Source organism: Pogona vitticeps, chromosome 10 (assembly GCF_051106095.1).
Source record: "Pogona vitticeps strain Pit_001003342236 chromosome 10, PviZW2.1, whole genome shotgun sequence".
NCBI classification, from domain to species: domain Eukaryota; kingdom Metazoa; phylum Chordata; class Lepidosauria; order Squamata; family Agamidae; genus Pogona; species Pogona vitticeps.
Genome location: NC_135792.1, coordinates 10,361,671 through 10,385,949, shown reverse-complemented (window position 1 = coordinate 10,385,949; position 24,279 = coordinate 10,361,671). Strand labels below are relative to the sequence as shown.

The following is a 24,279-nucleotide window of genomic DNA, read 5'->3' as shown; positions in this document are numbered from 1 at the left end:
CAAATGTTCTGATGTCACAAAACATCCTTTCTGCTGTTTCCCCTAAAGCTTGCAGTTTGTTGTTCTGTACATTGAAGTGTGCTGTAAAATCTGTTTAAAAAAATGAGGTTGGTAAGCCAGGCCATGTCAGTGAGCTGTGAATATTCTTACTCCCTTTCAGTCATAAATAACCTAATTTCATCCAAGCAGGCTACAAATCTCCCCAGGACTTGTCCTCTGCTCAGCCCCCAGACATTATTGTACTCAAGTAAAGTATTATACAGTGCCTGGACCCCATCAAGAACTGTTTGAAACTGTCGAAAATTAAGAATACAAGCCATGATATAATTCACCATTTTTGTGACATCTTTGAGGATATTGTCTAATTTTTTTTGCTGTTTTCCCTGGCAGAAAGAGCTTCTTGATGTATAATACAATGAAACTGAATGACCGGATGTTTTACTTCTTTAACAAAGAACAGCATGAAATCAGATGCAGCTCCCAACCTGCAAGGTGCCCCGTCACTATTAACTTAAACTACTTTTTCTGCTCTTATGTATTGTGACAAAAAAAAGCCTCCATCGCAGCATTGTCGATATCTCTCCCTTGTGTTGTTCCTGGCAAAGACAACAGTTTCACCAGCTCTTCTCTCATGATGTTGCCAGCAGCATAACCCATAATTACTGCTGTGTATGTGTAGGCATCTTTCAGTCTTGAGAGACTATGGTCACATGCTCTAGATAGAGGACTTGGAATAGCATCTACTGTGGCTGAGAAGGCCAGTTCAAGAGTGACGATCCCTTCCACATTGAAGACAAATACAATCTGTCCCCTGTCCAACTCCCTGATTTTGTTGCCTCGGCCTGCTGGACAAGGGTCTCTTCAAATTGAGAGAGGCCATGTTGCACCACCTGCCTCCAGGCTGAAAGCTCAGATGTCAGTTTCCCAAAGTTTCTCAGATGTCAAAGTTTCCCAAGGTCCATTCCTAAAGCCTTCAGATCCCACTTGCAGATATCCTTGTATCGCAGCTGTGGTCTCCCTCTGGGGTGCTTTCCCTGCACTAATTCTCCATACAGGAGATCTTTTGGAATCTGACCATCAGCCATTCTCATGACATGCCCAAGCCAAAGTAGATGTTGTTGTTTCAGTAATGTATACATGCTGACAATTCCAGCTTGTTCTAGGACTACACTATTTGGAACTTTGTCCTGCCAAGTGATACCAAAAATGTGTCAGAGACAAGGCATATGGAACCTGTTCAGCTTCCTCTCCTGTCATGCACAAAGTGTCCAGGACTCACTGCAGTACAGGAGTGTGCTCAGGACACAGGCTCTATAGACCTGGATCTCGGTATATGTCATCAGCTTCTTATTGAGCCAGACTCTCTTTGTGAGTCTAGAGAACATGGTAGCAGTTTTGCCAATGCGTTTATTCAGCCCGACCTCTAATTAAATGCACCCTATTTATAAAGTTTATTAAGTACATTGAAATCCTGGACTTGTTTCCTTCAAAGTAAGCCACCGTCAGAAAAGCAGCTATATATAGGAGTACAAACATTTAAATTGTTTACCTACATTTTATACACGACATAAAGTATATAAACACATTTCACTTATTTGAAATGTAGTGTTGGAAAAGAGTTTCACAGATATCATGATTTATCAGAATGATAAGTAAAGGAAATTAAGTGTGGACTAGAAGCTAAAATAACCAAACAAAGGGTGTTGTACTACAGTAGCATCATGAGAAGGCAAGGTCACCGGAAAAGGCAGCAATGAAGGAAAAAGTGTAATGCAGTAGGAAAAGAGGAAGACTGGATGTGAGATGGATTAACTCAATAAAGAAAGCCACAGTCTTCTGTTTGTAAGAACTTTTGTTTGGTGTTGCAGTCAAAGAAAACTTTGGAAGGTTCCTTTTTTCAAAGTTTTATGAAAGAGTTAGTCTCTCTTTCACTCACTCACTCTCTCTCTCACACACACACACACACACACACACACACACACACACACACACACACACACACACACACACACTCCCTCACTCCCTCCCCCCCTAAAATTTCTATAATCATTTGCTTCAGCTCACTATGATCCCATTTCCTCTCATTCCATTTAAATAAGCCCCTTTCTTGCGCATTCCTTCCTGCGTTAATCGGAGCCTTCCCTCCTGCTTCTGGCGGAAGTAGCAATTCACAAGCTGGATTAACTGCCACGGGCTCTTCTAAAGCAGTACACAATAAAGCAGCTTTATCGCCGATTTTCAAAAGAGCTGATTTACAGGTGCCTGCTTTACAAGTGCCACAACCAAGGAAGGTAGCAGGGAAAGGTGACTTACGATCCTGAGGTCCGGCTGCAGGCGTGGGTGGGGTGGAGGGGCAGTGATCCAGCGACTTATGGCTCACGTGCCCATGGAGAGGCCTCTGCGTGCCAGCAGTGGCACGCGTGCCATAGGTTCACCATCGCTGGCCTAGACAAAGGTGCTGAGGGTTTTTCTTTCAAAATGCACACATGCAGAGAATTCTTTGCTCCCTGGTGAAGCAGAAGTACAAGAAGAACCAACCAATGGATTTCCTTTCTACTCTTAAAATGCCCCAGATAGAAACAGTTCCGTGTGAGTGATGTGGTAGCAAAACCCTGTGGGCATGCATGTTTGAGCATACAGATGCAATAAGCTCCTTCTTTCCCCCCTTGCTGCATCTCACACAATAAACCTGGGAGAATTCTGAGAGCCACAGCACCAAAAAGGGTAACATTTGCAAATGATAAACAAATAAGACACATACTAGACAGGATAAGGCTTTTAATGCCAACTTCCGGGTATTCATTCTGCTGTAGCATCCATCATTAGTCCTGGATCTGTATCTCTTTCTGTGACTCAAACTGTGATACTGAGTAGGACAGGGTTTTAAAATGAAATGTGTTCCACTCATGAGGCCATTATTACTGTTAGAGGGCAGAGAACACAGCATTCCCCACCTAATTGCTGATACTAATTAAAGATTGCCTGAGTAACAAGGGTGTTCTACTGCCACCTGGTGGGGAGGGTGTTTGGGGAAAAAACCCCAATAAATTTTGTTCTAGTTTCTCTCTCAACAGCCCTATAATTTGTGGAACGGCATCGGCACATTTATTCTGCCTGCTTTGAGGAATTAGGTGATCCGAGTTATCAATTCAGCTGTCTCAATCACATGGAAGAGGACACGCATTAATGCTAATGTGGTGTCAACATACAGTAAGGATATAAATCCTTACTTGTCTTGTTCTCATACCCGAGAATGAGAAAGCACTTTCTTTTTTTTCTCGCAAGCCTCGGAGACAGCGAGATATTTTTCTGCCAGGACAGATAAGAGTTCCTGCATTAACTATTATTGCTCTGATTGTATAAATTGTCCAGAAGTATTAGAGCTACTTCTTGGGCCTGTTCAAATGTAGAGTCCAATTTGCATGTTTTAATTAAACATAGAACGGCAGAGCTGGAAGGGATCACTGAGTCCAGCCCCTGTGGGGAATTGAACTCCCAACCTCTGGCTCCATAGCCAGAGACCTCAACCACTGTGCTGTCCAGCAGTTCTTTTTCATCCATCGGATAGCCCTTCTACGTATGCTTGCTGTGTGTGGCTGTGCTTTGCTTTACGAAGGAAAAAAAGACACTACTTTTGCATAGAGATAATTTTCCCAGATCGTGGAAACCTCAGGAAAAAAATAATAAATGCTTTTAAAAATTAGCTTAGTTGGTTAGTTCTCCGGCTGTGGAGTCAGAGGCTGGGAGTTCAATTCCCCACTGTGCCTCCTTGAGAAGGGCTGGACTCGATCATCCGTAGGGTCCTTTCCAGCTCTGCAGCTCTCAGAGAGCATAGTGAGCAATTTTTCAACAGACTCATTTTAATATTTGTTGTTGCTGTTATTTGCCATCAAGTTATGGCAACCCCATGAACGAGCCATCTCCAGAATGTCATGTTCTCAACAGCCCTGCTCAGATCTTACAAACTCAGGCCTTAGGAAGTCAATCCATTCTCATATTTGGTCTTTCTTGTTTCCCGCTGCCTTCAATCTTTCCTAGCATTATTGTCTTCTCCAGAGAATCCTGCCTAATTACGATGTGCCCAAAGTAGGACAGCCTCAGTTTCATCATTTTCTTTCCTCCAGCTTGATTTGATCTTTCTGGAAGTTTGATTTCACTTGTTCATCTTTCTGGAAGTTCAGGGTATCTGAAAAACTCTCCTCCAGCATCATATATCAATGAATCATTTTTCCCTCTTTCAACTCTCTTTACTGCCCAGCTTTCACGAGTGTGCGTGGTGATGATCAGAAAGACAAGAGTGTGGATAATCTTGGTCTTGGTCTCCAGTGACACATCCTTACATTTGACAACCTTTTCTAATTCCTTCATGGCTGCCCTCCTGAGTCTCAGTCTTTCTCTGATTTCTTGGCTGCACTCTCCATTTGGATTGATGATTGAACCAGGGTACATAAAATCTTTCATTGTTTCATGTTCTTTATTATCAGCATTAAAGTCACGTCATTCTTCTGTAGTCATGGTTGTTTTTACAGAGTGTGCTGTAGTTCGGGGGAATGTACTAGGACTGCCTAGAAGAGAATTCTAGTACCCTACAAAATTACACACCCAAAATTCTTTAACCTGGAGCCATGATAGTGGTATCAAACTGATACAACTGTGTGATGTAAACATACTCACAAATATTGAAAACGTACTGCCATGGATGGATCTTGACAAATGCCTGATTTACTAGCCATGTTACATCTAGAGCAGTGGTTCCCAATCTTGGGTCACCCAGGTGTTCTTGGACTACAACTCCGGAAACCCCAAGCAGCACAACTAATGGTGAAGGCTTCTGGGTATTGTTGTCCAAGAATACCTTGGTTACCCAAAGTTGGGAATCACTTCTCTAGAGGACTGATACATTGTACAATTCTTCTTTCTAAAGAGAGGTATGAAAACTTGGTTTTGGATGATAGCTCTCAAAATCTCACAACCAGTTGTATTTTTAATTTCAGGAGTTAAAAAGCAAAATCTCCTGACTCTGTTCATGACTGAATCAAAGACTTGTATTTGGTTTTCTTGAGCCTCAATGAGTGATGTCCATGTCTCCCTGTTTGTCTCTGAAACAGCGATGCATGGGGACATTATTCAGTGCCATCTCACCAAAGCCCCACGAAGCCATCATTTTTTCTTCCTCCGTCTTGCAAGCTCTTGACAGCTTTGCAGTTTTGATGTTGCTGCCAACAGGATGTCAGGAGTCCTCACAAGTTCTCAGCCTGGAGACCAGACAGCAGCAGAGGGGAAACCGAGAGAATTTGGCAATTTGTGTAAACTGCGTCTGTCTTGCAAAACAAGGTAGGAGGGCGAGCCATCCTGTGCACCTGACTCTCCCTATTGACACCAGCCTCCCGAGCATCAGCACGGCGATGGCGTAGATCCACAGTTTGGATAGTTACTTTTCAGAAATGATTTTTTAAAAAAATATAACTGGCTTTGGGGCTGCCCACCTCCTCTATCAAAAGGGTGACCAAGAGTTCAAGAAACACTTGGGAAAGAGATATGATGTGAGATAAGAAGAAAACTGTACTGATATTGGGAAATATGATCAGACCTTCAATTTTCTTGTGAGTGGCAACAACCTAGTCTTTAAGGCAGAACAGTGCAATGTTAGGAGGATCCAGTAGGTTTGTTTGGGGTTTTTTTGAAAAAAAAAATCTGAATGCAATAAGCTGCTGGTATATAGCAGCCATTCTTAACAAGGGCTGTATGGCCCCCCCGGGGGGGCCCTGGGACATTTGAAGGGGGCCACAGATGGGAAGGCATTGGAAGACAGGAGGGCCTGGCGTGCTCTGGTCCATGGGGTCACGAAGAGTCGGACACGACTAAACGCCTAGAGTGGTCCTGACCCGACCAGATAGGCGGGATATAAATTAAACAAACAAACAAACAAACAAACAAACAAACAAACATTTAAACATTCCACAAGAGGTGAAAATAAGGCTTTCGTGGAGGAGAACATACTAGCACTACCCACTCTGCTGTCAAGATACAGAATCTTGCATGGATAGTCTCTACGTCTAGCAACATCTCTCCTCTTCAAACTGTCACTCTGTGCATGTGAAGACTGACAATGGAAAGTAATGGGGGCTCCTCCTCAAGCATTTATTTTTATCCCCTTTTTGACTGCCTAGCTGGCTGAATAGCTCAGTGGTTCAGGCACCTGGCTGCAGAGCCAGAAGTTGGAAGTTCAATTCCCCTACAGTGCCTCCTGTGAGAAGAGCCAGCCTGGGTGGCCCTGGGCAAGCTGCACAGTCCCAGGGTGCTCCCAGTAGTAGGGAATGGTCAACCACTTCTGAGTTAAGTATTCTCTACCTAGAAAAAGCAAAGTGTGCAGCTTTTGTACTGTCCATGGTGCTTAAAGCACTCTCTGGGTGTTTTACAATTTAATTATGTGAAATACACTGCCGCCACCCCCCCACACACACACACCACCAAGCTGGGTGCTCATTTTACCAACCTCGGAAGGATGGAAAGCTGAGTCAATCTCAAGTCAGTTACCTGGGATTGAACCTGGATCCTGAGCAGAGTTTTGGCTGCAGTACTGCAGTTTAACCACTATACCACGCAGCTCCTAGAAAGGGTCACCACAAGCTAGAATTGACTTCATGGCATGCAGTGATGATGATGATGATGATGATGATGATGATGATGATGATGATGATGATGATTATTGTTATTGTTAATATTGTTGTTTTGACTATCTGATTAGCGTTTTAGAAATACCTTTGTTAACTAGCTATTTGTAATTCATTTCCAGCTCTCTCTCTTTTTTTTTACCCCCAGTTCCACTAGGCATCCATCCCCAAGGCCTCTAATGAACAGCATTCATAAAGTTGTGTGTGTGTGTGTGTCTGAGTGCTTACGACTCCCACTTCACCTTCCCTGTCTATTCATTTGATAATTCTGTTCCAAAAGAAGCTACTTCTTATTCTCACATTATATTTTAACAAACATTTTGAGTGGCAACAGAATGGAAAAAAAAACATGGAGGGGGGGGGAATTCCTAAAGACCCAGCTCAACCGCTTGCATATGAAGTAACTGTTAAAGAGATTTCTTCCCCCCCCCCACCCTGTACATTTTGAGTCTGCTAAACTTCATTCGCTGGAGTATTCTCTTTATGTAAAACCAGGGTGTCTCTATTTAAAAAGAAGAAGAAGTCAGAGGGAAAAATGCAAGTAATTGTTGCTTCTGCTTGCTATTCATGGCGAGAATCCCGAATAGCTTTATGAATAACATGAATTGATGTTCTTGTCAGCTGCAACAATATTTACCGAACATAGTGTTGTGTTAAAAGGCGAACGGGAAGAAAGCGTGTGACGATGTTGAAAGGGGGGGGGGGGGGAACCAAGCCAATTCCTTAAGCTGTGCTGAGGTAGTTCACCTTTTTCCTTTTCTTTTTTCCAAAAACAAAACAAAACCCTGCTTCGCTCAGGTTTATCATTTATCAACTGTCTAGATCAGAAGATTTGCTATTTAAATAGGTTGTTATCTTGCAAAGGAGACTTTCTTTTAGCAGGCTGGGGAGAGGAAATGAGCGATCATATTGGGAGGTGGCAAATAGGAAATTTATATGCCAAATCACGATGACAGCTTATGACATCTCATTAACAAGAGACGGTGTCTACTATTCAGAGATGAGAATACTTTTCTTTTGATGCAGAAAGGGCAGATAAGAGTTTCCCAGCCACAATTATCCGGAGGGGGGGGGGGATGCAGGTGAAAAGAAAGAACAGAAAAAAAAAGGGGAAAAAAAAGTCAACCTGAATTGAATCTGAGAGATTGGGCCATCGGTCTGCTAGTCTTTGCCTCACCATGCCTTGAAAAAACAACAGCCTGTTTGCTTGAATATATCAGTTGCAAAAACAGGATGGATTTATGTAGCATTGGTTGGAGGCAGTGTCAAATTTTATCTTCCTGGGCTCCATGATCACTGCAGATGGAGACAGCAGCCCTGAAATTAAAAGACGCCTTCTTCTTGGGAGGAAAGCGATGACAAATCTTGACAGCATCTTGAAAAGCAGAGACATCACCTTGCCGACAAAAGTCCGAATAGTCAAAGCTATGGTTTTTCCTGTCGTGATGTATGGAAGTGAGAGCTGGACCATAAAGAAAGCAGACCGCCGAAGAATTGATGCCTTTGAATTGTGGTGCTGGAGGAGGCTCTTGAGAATCCCCTGGACTGCAAGGAGAACAAACCTATCAGTTCTAAAGGAAATCAACCCTGAGTGCTCACTGGAAGGACAGATCCTGAAGCTGAGGCTCCAGTACTTTGGCCATCTCATGAGAAGAAAAGAGTCCTTGGAAAAAACCTTGATGTTAGGAAGGTGTGATGGCAAGAGGAGAAGGGGACGACCAAGGATGAGATGGCTGGACAGTGTCTGCGAAGCAACCAACATGAACCTGACACAACTCCGGGAGGCAGTAGAAGACAGAAGGGCCTGGCGTGCTCTGGTCCATGGGGTCACGAAGAGTCGGACACGACTAAACGACTAAACACACACACGGTTAGAGCAGAACCCGCAACAAGGCTGTCATTTAAACAGAGATAAAAATTGTGATCATGAGCATAATTACATTTGATTGATTTATTGATTTATTGATTGATTGATTGATTGATTGATTGATTGATTGATTGATTGATTTATTGATTGATTGATTGATTGATTGATTTATTGATTGATTGATTTATTTTCCCTCAACACCCACAAACAATTTTGTACTGGTGCCAGCATTTTGGGTGATTTTATTTCCTTTCCTTCAGGGAGGGAGACCTGGAAGAGGGCAGAACAATGAGCTCAGCAAATTGCACTTCGAAAACAATTGCAGGTTAATTTTGGTTATTTAGTTATCTCCTAATGTATTTTGTCTTAAACAGCAATCTTAGAATGTCAGAGGTGGAAAGGGACCCTATGGATCACTGAGTCTTGCCTTGTCAAGGAGGCACAGTGGGGAATCAAACTCCCAACCTCTGGCTCCACAACCAGATATCTAAACTACTGAGCTATTTGGAAAGAAACTGAAGTTGGGAAAAAACACACCCAATTTCCAGGTCTAACCAGCCAGAAATGCTCGCTTCTGGGTTACTCCATTCCGTTTCCTTTTCCTCTAGGTTTCTATCTTTTCTCAACCCGTCAGTCAGACTTCCAGTCCCCATGAACAGACTTAGTCCCTGGCAGCCAGTTTATCATCTAAATCTCCGTGCCCAACCACATTTTGTCCTCTGTGCTGTCAGTCAGAAGTGTGAAACTATCCATTTCATTTTTGTCGAATCTGTATGAATTCCACTGGTATTCTGTCATTCATACTCGTGCATTTTTTTGGTAGATTTCCACCCCAAATGTAAGCTGGTTTGTGCTTCTGTTTTTCTGAAAGAAGCGTTTTGTGCTTTTAAAAATGAACAAAAAACAATTGGCTAAACCATGTGTGTTTTATGTTTTTCAGTGGTGCTCATTTTTACTCCTGCTCATTTTTCAAGGATGTGCATTGTTCTTCGTCAAAATGCGTCAATAGCCCCAAAATGTAGAGATTTCTGAAGGAAGATACATTTTGCCCTGGTGTCAGTCCCAGAAGGCATGAACTAGAAAATTCCCCCCGCCACAAAATGATATCTAAGCCTTTCACATTTCTTTTCCAAACCTACCACATAACTTTATATTAACTGTACCCAACTCGCGGAATCATAAAATCATAAAGTTGGAAGGCACGCAGCATCATCAAGTCCAGGGATCTCCAAACCTTGGCCCACGGGCCACATCCAGCCAGCCTTGCCTTTTTTATCCCGCCCAGTGAATGTCACAGGCTCAGATCCATTTGCTTCCACCCGGGCGGGCAGGTGGGCAGGCACACGTACATGCATGTCCCTTTGGCCCTCAAAAATGTGGAACATATATGATGTGGCTCTCGTGGTGAAAAGTTTGGAGACCCTTGTTCTAGTCCAGCCTCCTGCCACAGCTAAAGCATCTCTGACTAGCTGCTTTTTAAAAAATCTCCCATGAGTTTTCTGTCTGTCCTGAAATACAAAAAGTTTGTTCTTTAAATTAAGACACCCAGAATCAACAGCCAGCCTAGCCAGGAGCCATAGTGTCCATTATCTTTTTTTAAAAAAAAATCCTGTTCTCTAGGTAATCCTCACAGTAGCTGGGAAGAGAATGGGTTTTCTCAGAAAAAGTATATTTTTGTGGCTTATCCCTATTGGATCGCCAAGTATTTTGGTATTGTTTGCTACTAAGCAGGGAATTAACACCTCTTAGCTTTATGAAGTTCCACTGATGGTGGAAATGAAAGCCGCTAGAATGGGTGTGTTGGTACGGATCAACCTAGGAGCTTGTACTTTTGGACTCTCCTTGGGGGCATGGCTGATGGGGATTGCCATGATGACTTTCAAAGCAACATTGTGCATCGGTGCATGAAGAAGTTGGTGTGCAGAAATGTGATCTCGGTGGGCATCCACCAAAGAGACCCGCATAGGGAAAGATGCTCAGACCTACCAGGGTGAAAAACAAACCAGTTTGATTAAAGAACTCTATATCAGCTTTTGGGAATCTAATTCCTTCCCCGTAATACCTGACCAATACAGTCTGTTTCTTGTGTGTCAAAATTTAATGTCATGCTGGGGTTTCACATTGAGTTGAAAATTGGAAAATAAGTACACAGGTTTGCTCCATTCTGACATTTTTTCCCACCTCCCCCTCCTTTTCTTTCTCCCTGTGATATTCTAATCCCACACACATTTTTTCTTTGGTTCTATTTTTTTTCCCAACATTAACAACTTCTGAGGGGGAAAAAAAAAATCCTTTCGAAGATTACATCCTTATATAATGTCCTTCAGATAGAGCCAAGATATGGAACATAGATTCGTTTTCTTTTATCACTTTGTATGTTAAAGACGAAAGAAATGTACCACCTTTAATTGGGCCTTTCCCCCCTACCACATTTTCAATTATTCTTGGCAAGGAGCTGTTCCCCCCCCCCCCAAATCTCTTTTATCTTTTGATATCAACTGCAGGTGTATTGCCTTTCTGGTTCCTGGTGGTGCCTTTGAGCATAATATTTTTGCTCAAAGACATTCCCCGAACCAATTAAAATGAATTAAATTACTACCTGCAGGGGGAAATGAATTAAATAAAATGTACAATAATTCCATTCTCACCCATTCTTCTTGATACCACAATAATATGAATGTTCTGCACCCTCCTGACACTTGAACAAACAATTTAATCCTGCAAGAGAGAGAGAGAGAGAGAGAGAAAGAGATTTTTTTTCACTGTTCAGACTGAAAATAAACAAGATCCTGATTACTTTTTGTATTTTTTTTTTGATATTTTTGTAAATCATAGGGTCTCTCTGTGCCTGCTGGTATATCCCTTTTTGTGTGTGCTTATATAGCATTTCTCTTTAAATCACAGTTCTTCAGAATAGAAGGGTAGCACTGCTTGATCAAAGCTCTGTGGAATCAGACCAAAGCCTGATCTAGTCCAGAGTTTTGTTTGCACACTGGCCATGCAGATGCCTCTGGGAAGCCCTGGGCTGAGTGATGAACATAAAATCACCCTTCTGCTCATGTTGCTCAACAACTGGTCTATAAAGGCACATTACCTCTGATCCTGGAGGCAATACAGCCTTATCCACACCTTTAAACTTAACATATAAATTTGCACATGCGGTTGGTATGCAAAGCTGCGCTTTCTCTTGTCTTCATCTCTTGGTGATTCTTTCCTCTTTGCGGTCCATGGTGGCCACATCTTTGCAGGAAGCAGTTCTCCCTTCAAATTAATTGGGGGCCATCAGGTGAATTCGGACTTAGGGTCACTCTTTCCAGGGGTCTTTAGGTAGAGAACACGCAGAACTGGCTTACCCTTTTGCTCGGGGTGTGTGTGTGTGTGTGCAGAGTTGTGCAGCTTGCCCAAGGCCATACAGGCTGGCACTTGTCCCAGGAAATACAGTGGGAAATTGAACTCCTGGCCTTTTGCTCCACGGCCAGATACCTCAACCACTGAGCTATCCTGCTAGGTTCTCTGAAAATGTCTTAAAGAACAGCACAAAGTGCCCATTTGTCAGTTCCTGCTGGTTTGTTTATTGGCTGAACAGATTTTTGGTACTTCAAAGCCTTGGCTTCTCTGCCCTGCCTCCTCTGTGTGCTGCCTCTGAGTGGGCGCCCACCAAAGGAGGCAGGGCTTTGAAGTGTCAAACACCTGTTTGGCTGATAAACAAACTGACGCAAACCACTGACTGGACAGTTCATGCCCATCTCTATGACTATCCATTTCTACTATTGGTAGTTGTATTATTTTTTTTAATTAAATCTCATCTCAAAGAACAAGGCCTAGCAAAGTTGGAAGAAGGTGCGGCCTTTTCTAAGGCTTCTACAGCATTCCGACCAAACAAAGGAGAATGTTTAATTTTAATTTCATTTTATTGGTGTTTTAATTAGAACTGTTCACCCCATGGGCAGGCGGAAAAGAACAGACTCTGCAGGAGCCTTTTTGTCAGCTTAAAATATGTTTTTTGTGCAATCAGCATGCTAATTAATGAGCTCCTTCCTATTAAAAGGAACTCATTATAGCTACAATTTGGGGACTGATTGATCCATAGGCATGAAGCAATTTTACAATTTAAAGAGCACCACTTTACCTTTTGGGGAGGGTATGGGGGGGATGTCATATTTAAAATAAATATTAAGATAATGTAATTAACCGGCTATTCTATGTTGGCTTTAGAGTTAACTAGTTAATCAATTTAGAAATAAAGACTGGTTGGTCAGATATCTCAAAGTCTTTTGATGGTATAAAGATTACCCTTTATTTATTTAATGCATTTATTGAAAGGTATTGGTTGGTATTGGATTGGACTGTAAACAGGATGGGAGCAGTCATTGGATGGAAGCAGTCATTGTGGTTTTTGGATGAAGAACCAGCATCTCCAAGGCATCATGCTGATAACCACAAGAGATGTAACTTCCCATTCCATCAATATGACTTTACAACAGGAGACCTACTGTTCATTATGACCTGCTTTTCAATTGAATGTCTATAGACAGCTTAGAACAGGTCCACTTCATCCAACCTGGTGACTTCCAAATGTGTTAGAAAGCAACTTCCATCATCAACAATCAGCATAATTATGGGCTGTGCTGACTGAGAGTGATGAGAGTTGTATTGTAATGTATCTGGAGGGTACTCAATTGAAGAGATGCTGAAATCATGTACAGTTCACTTCAATAATCCCAAGGGATATGCTCTTCCCAGAAGTAGAAAGGACGTCCCATTACCTGTTCCTTGTCTGGCCAGATCAGTTTCAAATGAATGGGGCCAGACTGATGTTCCTTTGTCATGATATTTTTTATGGAAGGCGTGGAAATGGTCTCCCATCAGTCTTTGCCGAAGCTGTGATGTAACTACTTAGGAATAACTAATTACTTGCAGATATGAAGAAAGTTACTCCTTTGGACAACTACACTTGGGACCTGCAATCCCCCAACACAGTGAACTTTCTACAGTACTGGTTACTTATAACTAGATCCCTTTCCCAATAATGGAGCAATATATATTGCATTACAGTTGTTAACTCCATAAAGGATAACTTCTTTTTTTCAGTGTAACTGGGGCCAAACTCCTTTTAGATGAGTCTACCTGTACAATGGGATTGATGTCAGTGGCTGTTTGCCACTGATTAAAGACTTCCCTATTTAATCCTGGGGTGCACACTGCCCATATGCAAAGAGATGAAGTTGTATGCAGTCTAAGACTGAAGAAGAAAGTCTTTAGTCCAGCAGCACCCTGGCTCTGAAATGATATATCTAATGCACAGGTGAGTTGCACAATAGGACTTTGGCCAATAACCTTTTAGTTATTTTTTGTAACTGTACAGGTGTGGCCTCAATAACTCATGTTCTACCTTGTCCTGTACCTTCTGCTTTATAGAGCATGAGATGGGCAGGAAGAGGACATGCTTATTTTATTGCTCATCATTTGGGGAGCAGAAAAGCAATAGTACGTACTTTCAATAAATGATGAGTGAATAGATATGCCTTTTTGTAGCATACAACAACACAGAGATGGGAAAGAATTGGTTTTGGATCAAAATTTGCAGAAATAACTTGGCATGCTTGGCCAATGTGGCTGAAAGATTCTGGGAGCTGTAGTAAAAGAGGAGTAGGTGTTTCCTTACACAGGGGAAGGAGTTTCCTGTTGCTGTTGCTGTTATGTTCTTATCTGCCATAAAGTTTCTTCTGATTTATGGTGATCCCATGAATAAGCAGCCTCCAAAATGCCCTATCATCAACATCCCTGCTCACCTCTTGGAAATTCAAGGCGATGACTTCCTTTATAGAGTCTATTCATCTCATATTTTGGCTTCTTCTTTTCTTGTTGCTTTCATGTTTTCCTATCATTATTAGGGGGTTTTCAGGACTTATTTTTTCATGATGTGCTGAAGTATGGCATCCCCAGTTTCATCATTGTTCCTTGTAGCACTCATGTATTAAGAAGTGTTTTAAAAAGAAAAAAAATGGGAGAATATCTGTTTTAATTACTTTTGGGAAGTGGAAAGGTAAATAGCTACTTTAAAAATTGTAATTAACAGCATCTTGGAAATTTAACTTTAAATAATTGTAACTAATTACTTTTTATATTAAAAAGTAATTTTTTAAATTCTGTCTTAGGGTGCGGTTACACTATTGAAATAAATTGAAGTATGGATTATGGTTTTTGAATTTGGTTTAAAGACATGGGTTTTGGGTCAATGTGTGCATCCTCTTGGGAAAACTTTAAATCTATTTTTGGATATTGGTTGAAGGGGCTACATGGGCTTTTAGAATCATTGCATTTGAGTTTTTGTCCTGTGCCTGCTCATCCTTGCTCTGTCTGCTTATGATAGCCATTAGCCACTCCTATTGTGGTGTTATTTTTAATACCTATAATTTCTTGCAATCTGGCATAGCGCTAGCATGGAGTAGAGAAACCGAGGGACCAATGAGTGGCAAACCCCACAGACACAACTTACATTGACAGAGATGTTCACATATACCAAAATGATTCAAAAGAAATTGATTCCACAAGTGATTCAAAATAAATGACCCTTCACTTTCCAACCCAAAGCACCCTTCCTGTGCAAATAAACCCTGCGCTTCCATGTGTGTCATGTAGTCGCCTTTTTAAAAATTAATTTCAAACCAGATTCAAATGCAAGTTTTCCCCATGTTTATCTGCATTCTTATTGACATCTTGACTGCAATCCTGTTGTTTAGCTATAAATCTTCTCCCCTACCCCCCATTTTACTACTTGTATCAATTAAATTTGGCCAATACATGTGGGGCAGAATTGCGTTTCCTTTATTTTTTGAAGAATTTACCCAAATTTATAACATAGCTATTCAAGGTGGAATGAACTCGAGATGTTAAATATGTCTAGCCATTTCCCCCTCCATTAACCTTCCTTTTCCTATATTTCTCTGTCTTTTCACTTTTATGAGTGATGAAAATATTTCTTTTCTAGCCCTCTTTTTTCCTAATGAAGATAAGTGCTCATTGCATTAATTTTGCTTCAATATATTCTGTCTGTATCAAGCTGTGGAGACAACAGCTTCTGCAAATTATTGTTGTTGTTTTTTGTTCTTTTTTTTTTCTTAGAGGTGGTTGATTTATTTTTAATTGCTTCTTTGGGTCTTGAGGCAGTTCACTAGAACACTTGGTTTAATTGTGTTTATTATTTCAAGCTGAAAAGGAAAACTGATGCTTTACTTTCCATTTCTTCCTCATGAATTTAAATCATGGCGCTGAATTACACACAGCAGAAAACACCAGTCATTTTTTTAAAAAAATGGGGTGGCAAAATGGTATAAATCTGAATCCCTAAAGCACAGGGGGAAAGTGTAGGTCATGTTGGCTGCGAGTGCTGAGAGTCATAGTCTGAAGGATTCATCATCCCCGCTCTTGCTCTGAAGGCCACGGTCACAGGGCAAAGGGGTGTGAGGAAGGTGTGGGGCTTTGCACTAAGGTGAGGAATTTTGTCATGTCCAGTGGATGCAGCAATAGTAAGCTACTGCAGCAATTTCTGTTTTCAAATGGTGCACCATGGGTGCAGTTGAAAAGTCTGGAATGTCATTTAAATAGGATTGTAGTTCTGGGCGCCCCCAGAACGACATACTTAGAATCTGATGTTGTTGTTGTTATGTGCTGTCAAATTGCTCAGACTTACATAAACTCTATGAATGAGGAATCTCCAGACTCTCCTATCTCAACAGACCTGCTCTTCTCTTGCAAATGCAAACCTTAGGCTTCTTTAGGGAGCCAATACAACTCATATTTGGTCTTCTTTTTCTCCTGCTGCCTTCGATCTTTCCAAGCATTATTGTCTTTTCCAGAGAATCCTACCTTCTCATGATGTGCCCAAAGTAGGATAGCCTCAGCTTCAACATTTTTGCTTCCAGAGATAGTTCAAGCTTGATTTGATCTAGGACCCACTTTTCAAAAATTGTAGATGCATAATATTTTAAATCCTTTACTTTTCTGTTCTTTAAAAGCAAATGAAATGAAACTTCCATATTACTTTTTAAAAGTATCTGACTGCCCTAAGTCATTGACCTATGGCAGTAGTTCACAACCATTAACCTAGCTGTTCTTGGCCTACAACCTCCAGAAATCACAGCCATTATTATTTGGATGATGGCTGCCAGATCTTCCTAGATTCCCATAGGAATGTAAAATCAATATTAAATGGGGGAAATATAATCAAAGCCATAAACACATGTGCAGTTCCAGTAATTAGATACCCAGCTAGAATAATAGATCAAACTAGAAACAAATTAAAAGAATTGGATCGGAAAACATGGAAATGAATGAAAATGAATCACGCACTACATCCAAAAAGTGACATGGACAGATTATATTTGCCATGGAAAATCGGAGGCCATGGATTACAACAGGTACTAGAGGAGGAAAAAAGAAGCCTAAATGATTGTATCAGTACCAGCAGAGAAAGATTACTTAAGGCATGAAAATGGAGAATATTTTGAAAACAACACAAAGGCTCAATGTAAGAAACAACAATTTGAAAATAAATTAAACCGCTGGAAAAATAAACCACTACATGGACAACACATCAGAAATATTGATGGAAAGCATGATCGTAATTCAACATGGGCATGGCTAAAAGTGTGGACCCTTTAGAAAGAAACCGAAGGCTTGATTCTGACTGCACAAGAACACGTTTTCCAAACCAATGTGATGAAAGCTAAGATCCAAGGATGTGGTGCTAACAGCAAATGTTGACTCTGCCAAGAAAAAGATGAAACTGTGTCATATCTCATCTGCGAATGTCCAAAGGTTGCACAAACAGATTACAAATTTAGACATGGTAGAGTGGCAAAGTTAGTGCACTGGTCATTATGCAACAAAGATAACTTGCCGGCCTCCAATAGTCCATGAAAATATTAGGTAGAGAATGAGGAAGACAAGATATTGTGGGATTTCTGAATCCAAACGGACAGACACCTTGAACAGAACACACCAGGCATAGTAGTAATAGAATAAAGAAAGGTCTGGATGATTGACATTGCAATTCCAAGGGATGCCAGAGTTGGAAATAAAGAATTGGAAAAACTAACAAAATACAGAGATCTGGCAATCAAAACATCTCGCCTCTGGAAGAAACACACTTCAGTGGTTCCCGTAGCCTTTGGGAACAATATCAAAACATTTCATACAGTACTATAAGGAGTTGAAGATCTCAGAAATCACACTATCAGAGCTACAAAAATAGCAATATTAAGAAGAGCACACATACTGCATGGATATTTAACAGATACTTAGATTTTTGGTTAAAACTTGTATCTGATATATAATACCAGTCAATGTTTTTATATAATTTTGATTGATTGTGCCTGGTATTTTTAATAACGATAATGGCATCCAGTCCTTTCATCTAATAGCAACCCTTTCCAGGGCTGTCAGGTTATAGTGTTGTCAGAAGTAGTTTATTAGTGCCTTCTAGGGACACTTTTTAGGGATGTGGTGGCGCTGCGGGTTAAACCGCAGAAGCCTCTGTGCTGCAGGGTCAGAAGACCAGCCATTGCAAGATCGAATCCACGCAACTGAGTGAGCTCCCGTTGCTTGTCCCAGCTCCTGCCAACCTAGCAGTTCAAAAACATTTAAATGTGAGTAGATAAATAGGTACCACCTCAGTGGGAAGGTCACAGTGTTCCTTGTCTAGTCGCGCTGGCCACGTGACCACAGAAACTGTCTTCGGACAAATGCTGGCTCTACGGTTTGGAAATGGGGATGAGCACCGCCCCCTAGAGTCAGACATGACTGGACAAAAATTGTCAAGGGGGAACCTTTACCAAGGGGGCACTTTGGGACTATGCTGCTTGCCCAAAACTACTGCAGCTGTCTCTCTCTTTCTTTATTAGGTATTTTTTTCCCTTCTAAGACTGTTGCACTCTTAAAGAGCTGGGATTTTAGATGAGAAGTAGTGTCAAGTGCAGCCATCCTCTTGATGCTGGACTTCCAACTCCTGGCCTTCCTCTCCACTGACTTCTTGGAGACGCTCCCTAATTTTCTGTAAATAGAGGCATAATCTTCTGCAGAAGAGACACCACTTTACACATAGAGGCTGGAATCCTCTCGCCCAGCCCTATGTGCGCAATGAAAAGCTGCAGCAACAGCAGTGAAAATTGCAGTATGTTGAAATGCTATGGACGTCAGGACACGTGCTGCGCGATGCTTGCGACAAGAACCACATGACCAGTCAGCAACGAAGTTGCTCAATCCCTCAATGCCTCAGCATAATGCAAACATGTACCAGGACAACTTTATGAAGTTTGGGAAGGCAACCAGGCATAGTGCCCAGCAGCCTTATAAACGAAGTAACTTTGCTATAGACTTTGAATTTCGAGTCTCTACTTGTATTTTTTTTTTCAGAGTGTGAGAAGATTTTCCTTTTCAAGCTTCTTCTCAGTCCCTTCCTTCTTCAACTGAATTCTTACCGCTGTCTTTGATGGTGCTCCAGGCTACCTTATTTAGCCTTTGGTGTTTGCCTGGTTGAACAATCTTTGAAGCGGCTTCAGGCAATTATTATCTGGCCTCTGGCTCTTGCTTGGTTGGACAGCTTTTGTTGGTGTGCTGATTTTTACTTTTTTTTTCCCAGGATGATGAGGTCTTCTGTACATCCTCTATTGTATGTCTCACTCTTTTGTCCCTTTGGCCATTCTTCGGAGGACTTGATAAAATCTTTACCCCAGCTCTCTGATACGTGTAACTATTAAATGTTACTCTTCAAAAACCCCTGTATACAGTGATTCCTTTGACGCCTTTCTCCCTTTTGTAGGATCTCAGTTATCTCAATTGAATTTTTCAAGATTAAGGCTGCAGGAGGGCACTGCTAGGACACACCCACCTTTAGTGGAGCAGCTCTTAGATAATAAACCCTGGTGCAAGAATATCACACAGGGCAAAGTGAGGGTAGCTAGGGCAGCTGCTCGACAGAGCAAGATGTTGTGTGAATCCTTGTTGTGTTATAAAGTACCCAACATCTTCCAAATCTTCATGTAGCCAAAATGGCACCATTGAAAAAGATGTCTAGCTATGCTGTAATGGTAAATTTGGAAGTGTGGGTGCTATTTATAAATTTATTACTATCCTGGCACCCAGACCGCCCACTCACAGTCTAAAAATAAAGAAAGCTGATTTGATCCTTATCAACAAATGATAGATCAGCTCTTTGTAAAGTTAATGCCTCTCAACTGACCACTCAGGACACAATTACCTTCATACAGTTGGCACTACAACACAGATAATTTACAACAGTATCTTGTTCCAAGGAAAATCAGTCCATTTATCTCCCAGCTGTTCTAAGTATTCTAAAGTTCAGAGAGAATGAGGAAACTGGTAGGGTTAGGGGAATGACAAATGATGCCATAGTTGGTTGTTGTGGGTTTTTCAGGCTCTTTGGACATGCTCTGAAGGTTGTTCTTCCTAACATTTCGCCAGTCTCTGTGGCCGACATCTTCAGAGCACAGGTTGCTGTCCTCTGAAGATGCCGGCCATAGAGACTGGCGAAACGTCAGGAAGAACAACCTTCAGAACAGGGCCAAAGAGCCCGAAAAACCCAGAACAACCATTAGATCCCGGCCATGAAAGCCTTCGCAAATATGATGTCATAGTTCCTACTTCTCAGAAAGTCCCAAGCTGGCCCCTGACTCCAGTATACCAGTATCATCTTGGGAAGACAACCTGAGGGGAGAGATGGGCAACATCCTGCAATATTCCAGATCTCCATCTCTGCAGATCTAGCAATGGAGATCTACTCTACTCCAGATCTACTCTAACCTCACCACCACACTGTCAAATCTGACACTGTGCCAAAGTACAGAACTACTCAGCAATTGACCTTTATAGCATGATGTTGCAGAAACGCACACCTTGTTTTCAAGATAAACTTTATTTTCAAGAGGATTCCAAGAACATGATTCAGCTTAAAAATGAGGTGCATGCTCTTTACATGTCATTTAAAAAAATAAATAAATTGGTACTTTCGCTGTTGTTCCCCTGCCAACATTCAAATGTGCTAGCAAATTTGGCAGGCAAAGAAAAATAGGTGCAATAATGCTACCTCTTCCTGTCGTAAGGAATGAGGTGACCAAACATACCAGTGGTGACTGAACATGCTGAACGGCTACAAAGTGCTGGGGGGGGGGAGAAAAATCAGGATAGTGTAGCAATGGGACGGACCATCTTGCATGTTGGTCTCATTTATTTCAGTTGCCTGTCCTTTAGTGTTAAAAAACCTAGTTTGGGGGGACTACAGTTCCCAGAGTCCCCTAGAAACATAGCAAATGTCATCACTGGCTATGAGATGCTGGGATGTATTGTCCAATGATGATGATGATGATGATGACAACGACGATAACGATAACGATAATAATAATAATAATAATAATAATAATAATAATAATAATAATAATAATAATAATAATAATATAATTCCGCTGTTCTGATTTGAAATGTACCTACCCTACAGTTACAGCCAGTTGGTACCCCTTTAATCCTAGGATCTGTAGATGGGTGAGGTACATAGCCTCCTTCCTTTTACAGAGCTTTATTGCACTTCCCTGAACTATAGCAAAGAAGCCCAAGTTCTGCAATCTGCAGATTTCAGGATTTAATCAGATGGAACTGCATTAGTTAAAACTGGTATCAAACGATTGTAATGAGAGATGGGCCTGAACCAAAGTATCAACCATGAAAACTGATGAATCAGGCCGGTTCGTTGTCCAATTTGTGACCCATTCTGGGGGAATCCTATTTTGCTGAAGCAAAATGAAGTGGTACATTCCCCCCCCCCCCAGCACTTGGTTTTTGCTTCGGCAACATGGGTACCATGTTACTCCCTTTCCAACCCTCCTTGTTGCCTCCTTACCTGGTCCTGCTCCTGCGGCCATTGCCACCATCAAGGACAGCAGGCTGGCTTCCCTTCCAGCAGCCAGACCTGCTGCCGCTTTGGGCATGCACCGACTGCCCAGATGCTCAGGGTGATCAGCTGATAGTTGGGCGCAGTGGCAGCACAATGACGGGAGCAGCATGATGCCCACAGCTTGCAGCGGCGAGGCGGCAGAGTGACAGGAGCACGTCGGTCCCCTCAACCGGGCACAAAGTGAAAACTGAATTGTGAACCACTCTGTTTTGTTGGCTTGTGACTAACCACAAACCAGCATGAACCACCATTTTCCAGCTTCATGGCCGTCCCTAATTGTAACTGTATATTCTAGATACACTCCTGGCTGAGGGCTGAGTCCTGTTTCTCAGAAGTTTTTACTTCTCACTCTGCTTATTATTCCCTGACTGTTTTCCCTCAGCACCAAAAGGTCCCAATCAACAAAGGGTGTTTCTGCCAATGCATCGAAGTTATTTAAAGTTCTTCCCAATCAACACTTTCCTACAGTTAACCCTGAAACTGTTCCTGAAAGACAATTTGTGCATAAAAAGGAAATTGCAGAGGGGGCTACAGTGTGAGAAAACCAGATAAGATGCTGCCTCTGGGGCATGTAAGCTCCCTCCTTTAATTTCTCCCCCTCTCTCTCCCCATTCTCCGCACACACATTCTTCCTGATTTTCTTTTTCCTGTCAAAGCGGCTGGGCTGCACCGAATCTTCAGGCTGCATTTCGAATGCTAGGGAGTTTCCCAGGTGCCACTTGGAGATTTGCTGAAGGGGGAAAAATGTGTTTTCCTTCCTTTTTTTTTTTTTTTTTTTTTGAAATCTTTCTTTCAAAGAGCTGAAGGTGGTATTCATGGTTGCTCCCCTCTCTTCCGTTTCATCCTCATAATAAGCCTGTGAGGTAGATAACGAGGTGAGCAAGATGCCAGGTTAATATATATATTAATACCAAGTTCTTAGTAGAATTGGAATCATACTGTTTTTTTTTCCTTTTATGTTGGCTGTGCTTTCTAGACCATGCGCTTGGAGAAGTTACTTTTCTGGGGTGATGCCCCCAAAATCCTCCAGCTTGCAGAACCTCTTGAACACCTGTGAGTTCAAGACAATGCTTTGAGGTAGACAAAGGACCAAAGTTAGCTTTTGAGAAGCTCCTCTTATATTGTTATGCTACCCATATTTTACCAAATTCCACTTATGTTGTGTCCCTGATTGGCCAGGTTTTGTCCAGCTCTGTTCCATGATCCACCAGTTAAGCTTTTCTTCAATTCAAGCACAGCACTACTTACTCCTCTTCTTGTTAGCACTAACTAAATGAAACCTATAGAAATAAATGGGACTTACATTTGTTCTGAGTTACGTGTTCCATTCATTTTAAGGGGGCTAAATCAAGACAGAGTTCAGAGGTGGAAAAGTTACTATTTTTCTGGCTAAAATATCCAGAAACCCACAGTGGCCAGGAATTGTAGTCCAAAAATGTAATTTGCACCATCTCTGGTAAAACTAGCACTCAACTTCCCCCTCTGTATATTCTGCTTCGATTGTATTTCCTTGATTCAATACATCAAGGATTATACAACCTGAAAGATGTGGGGCCCTGTGGGGTATGATACACTCTTGCTCGTGGGTTCAAAAAAATGGCTCTTTTTGACATGTTTTAATTGTCTGGTGCAATTAACCTTTCCAACATCTCTCCCCCTTCGAAAATATCTTTGAAAAGATGGAATCTGACAGATGCAGCAGACGAGAGAGGATATAGAAAGTCATTATCACAACATATCACAGCTAATTCATAACATTGCTGCTTTGATATCTTTCAAATTGTTTGTATTCATGCAAATTACCTTTTAATGTGCACCCAGTGAGAGTCACTTTAAATAGTCTGAACTTTCCTAATGCAAACACCCCATTAAAAAGGCACACTTTGTAATTTTTTTTGGAAGTTAGCTCCCCAGACCATGACATAGATATGAGATTTGAGTTCCAATTTGCAAAGAACTTCATTGAGGGAAGTTCCTGGCTTCCTTTCAAAAATTCAGCTTTATCTTTTTTCACTGGCTTATAACTCTGCCTCCCCGCCCTCCTTTTCAAAGAAAACACAAACAGTGTCTACTGACAATATTTAACCTTTTCAATATTGTCTTCATACAAGCTGGGTAGCGGGCCATAAACACAGTGGTCTGAGGAGAGGAATGGGAGGAGATATTGTTAATTTGTCTGTTGAGAAAAATTATATATAAATTCAGTATGGGCACCACACCAGTTATTTGATTTATAAATCTCTGTCCTATGAGTTCAGAAGGGCTTACAGTACTTTTGCTGAAATGTGCATTATTCCTTCCTGAAAGGACTCCTGATGCAGGAGAGGAAAACATTTGGATATCCATATTTTATGGACTACAATTCCCTTAATCCCATACCATTGACTATGCTAGGGGATTTATGGGATTTGAAGTCCAATAAATAAATAAATAAATAAATAAATAAATAAATAAATAAATAAATAAATAAATAAATAAATAAATAAATAAATAAATAAATAAATAAAAGATAGATAGATAGATAGATAGATAGATAGATAGATAGATAGATAGATAGATAGATAGATAAATAAATAAATAAATAAATAAATAAATAAATAAATAAAACAACCACCTACAGGACCAATAGTTTCTCATCCTAGTTTTAAGGACATTAAATGGCTTTGCTAAATAGAGCAAACAGATTTTCTTAAGGATGTAATAAGCAGAATAACTACAGGTCCTATAGTTTGCTTGCCTGCTTGAAATATTTTTACATCACTTTTCTCCTT

The 24,279-nt window shown here is 41.3% G+C and overlaps 1 long non-coding RNA gene across 1 annotated transcript; it reads right to left on the bottom strand.

Annotated features, from left to right (window-relative positions):
* Window positions 1-8,640: 8,640 nt before the first annotated feature.
* On the bottom strand, window positions 8,641-19,915 carry LOC144584388 (uncharacterized). The gene is made up of 2 exons (XR_013538599.1): window positions 11,190-19,915; window positions 8,641-8,811 (listed from the first exon to the last, which is right to left on the bottom strand). It is a non-coding gene; the product is annotated as an uncharacterized LOC144584388 (long non-coding RNA).
* Window positions 19,916-24,279: the final 4,364 nt, after the last annotated feature.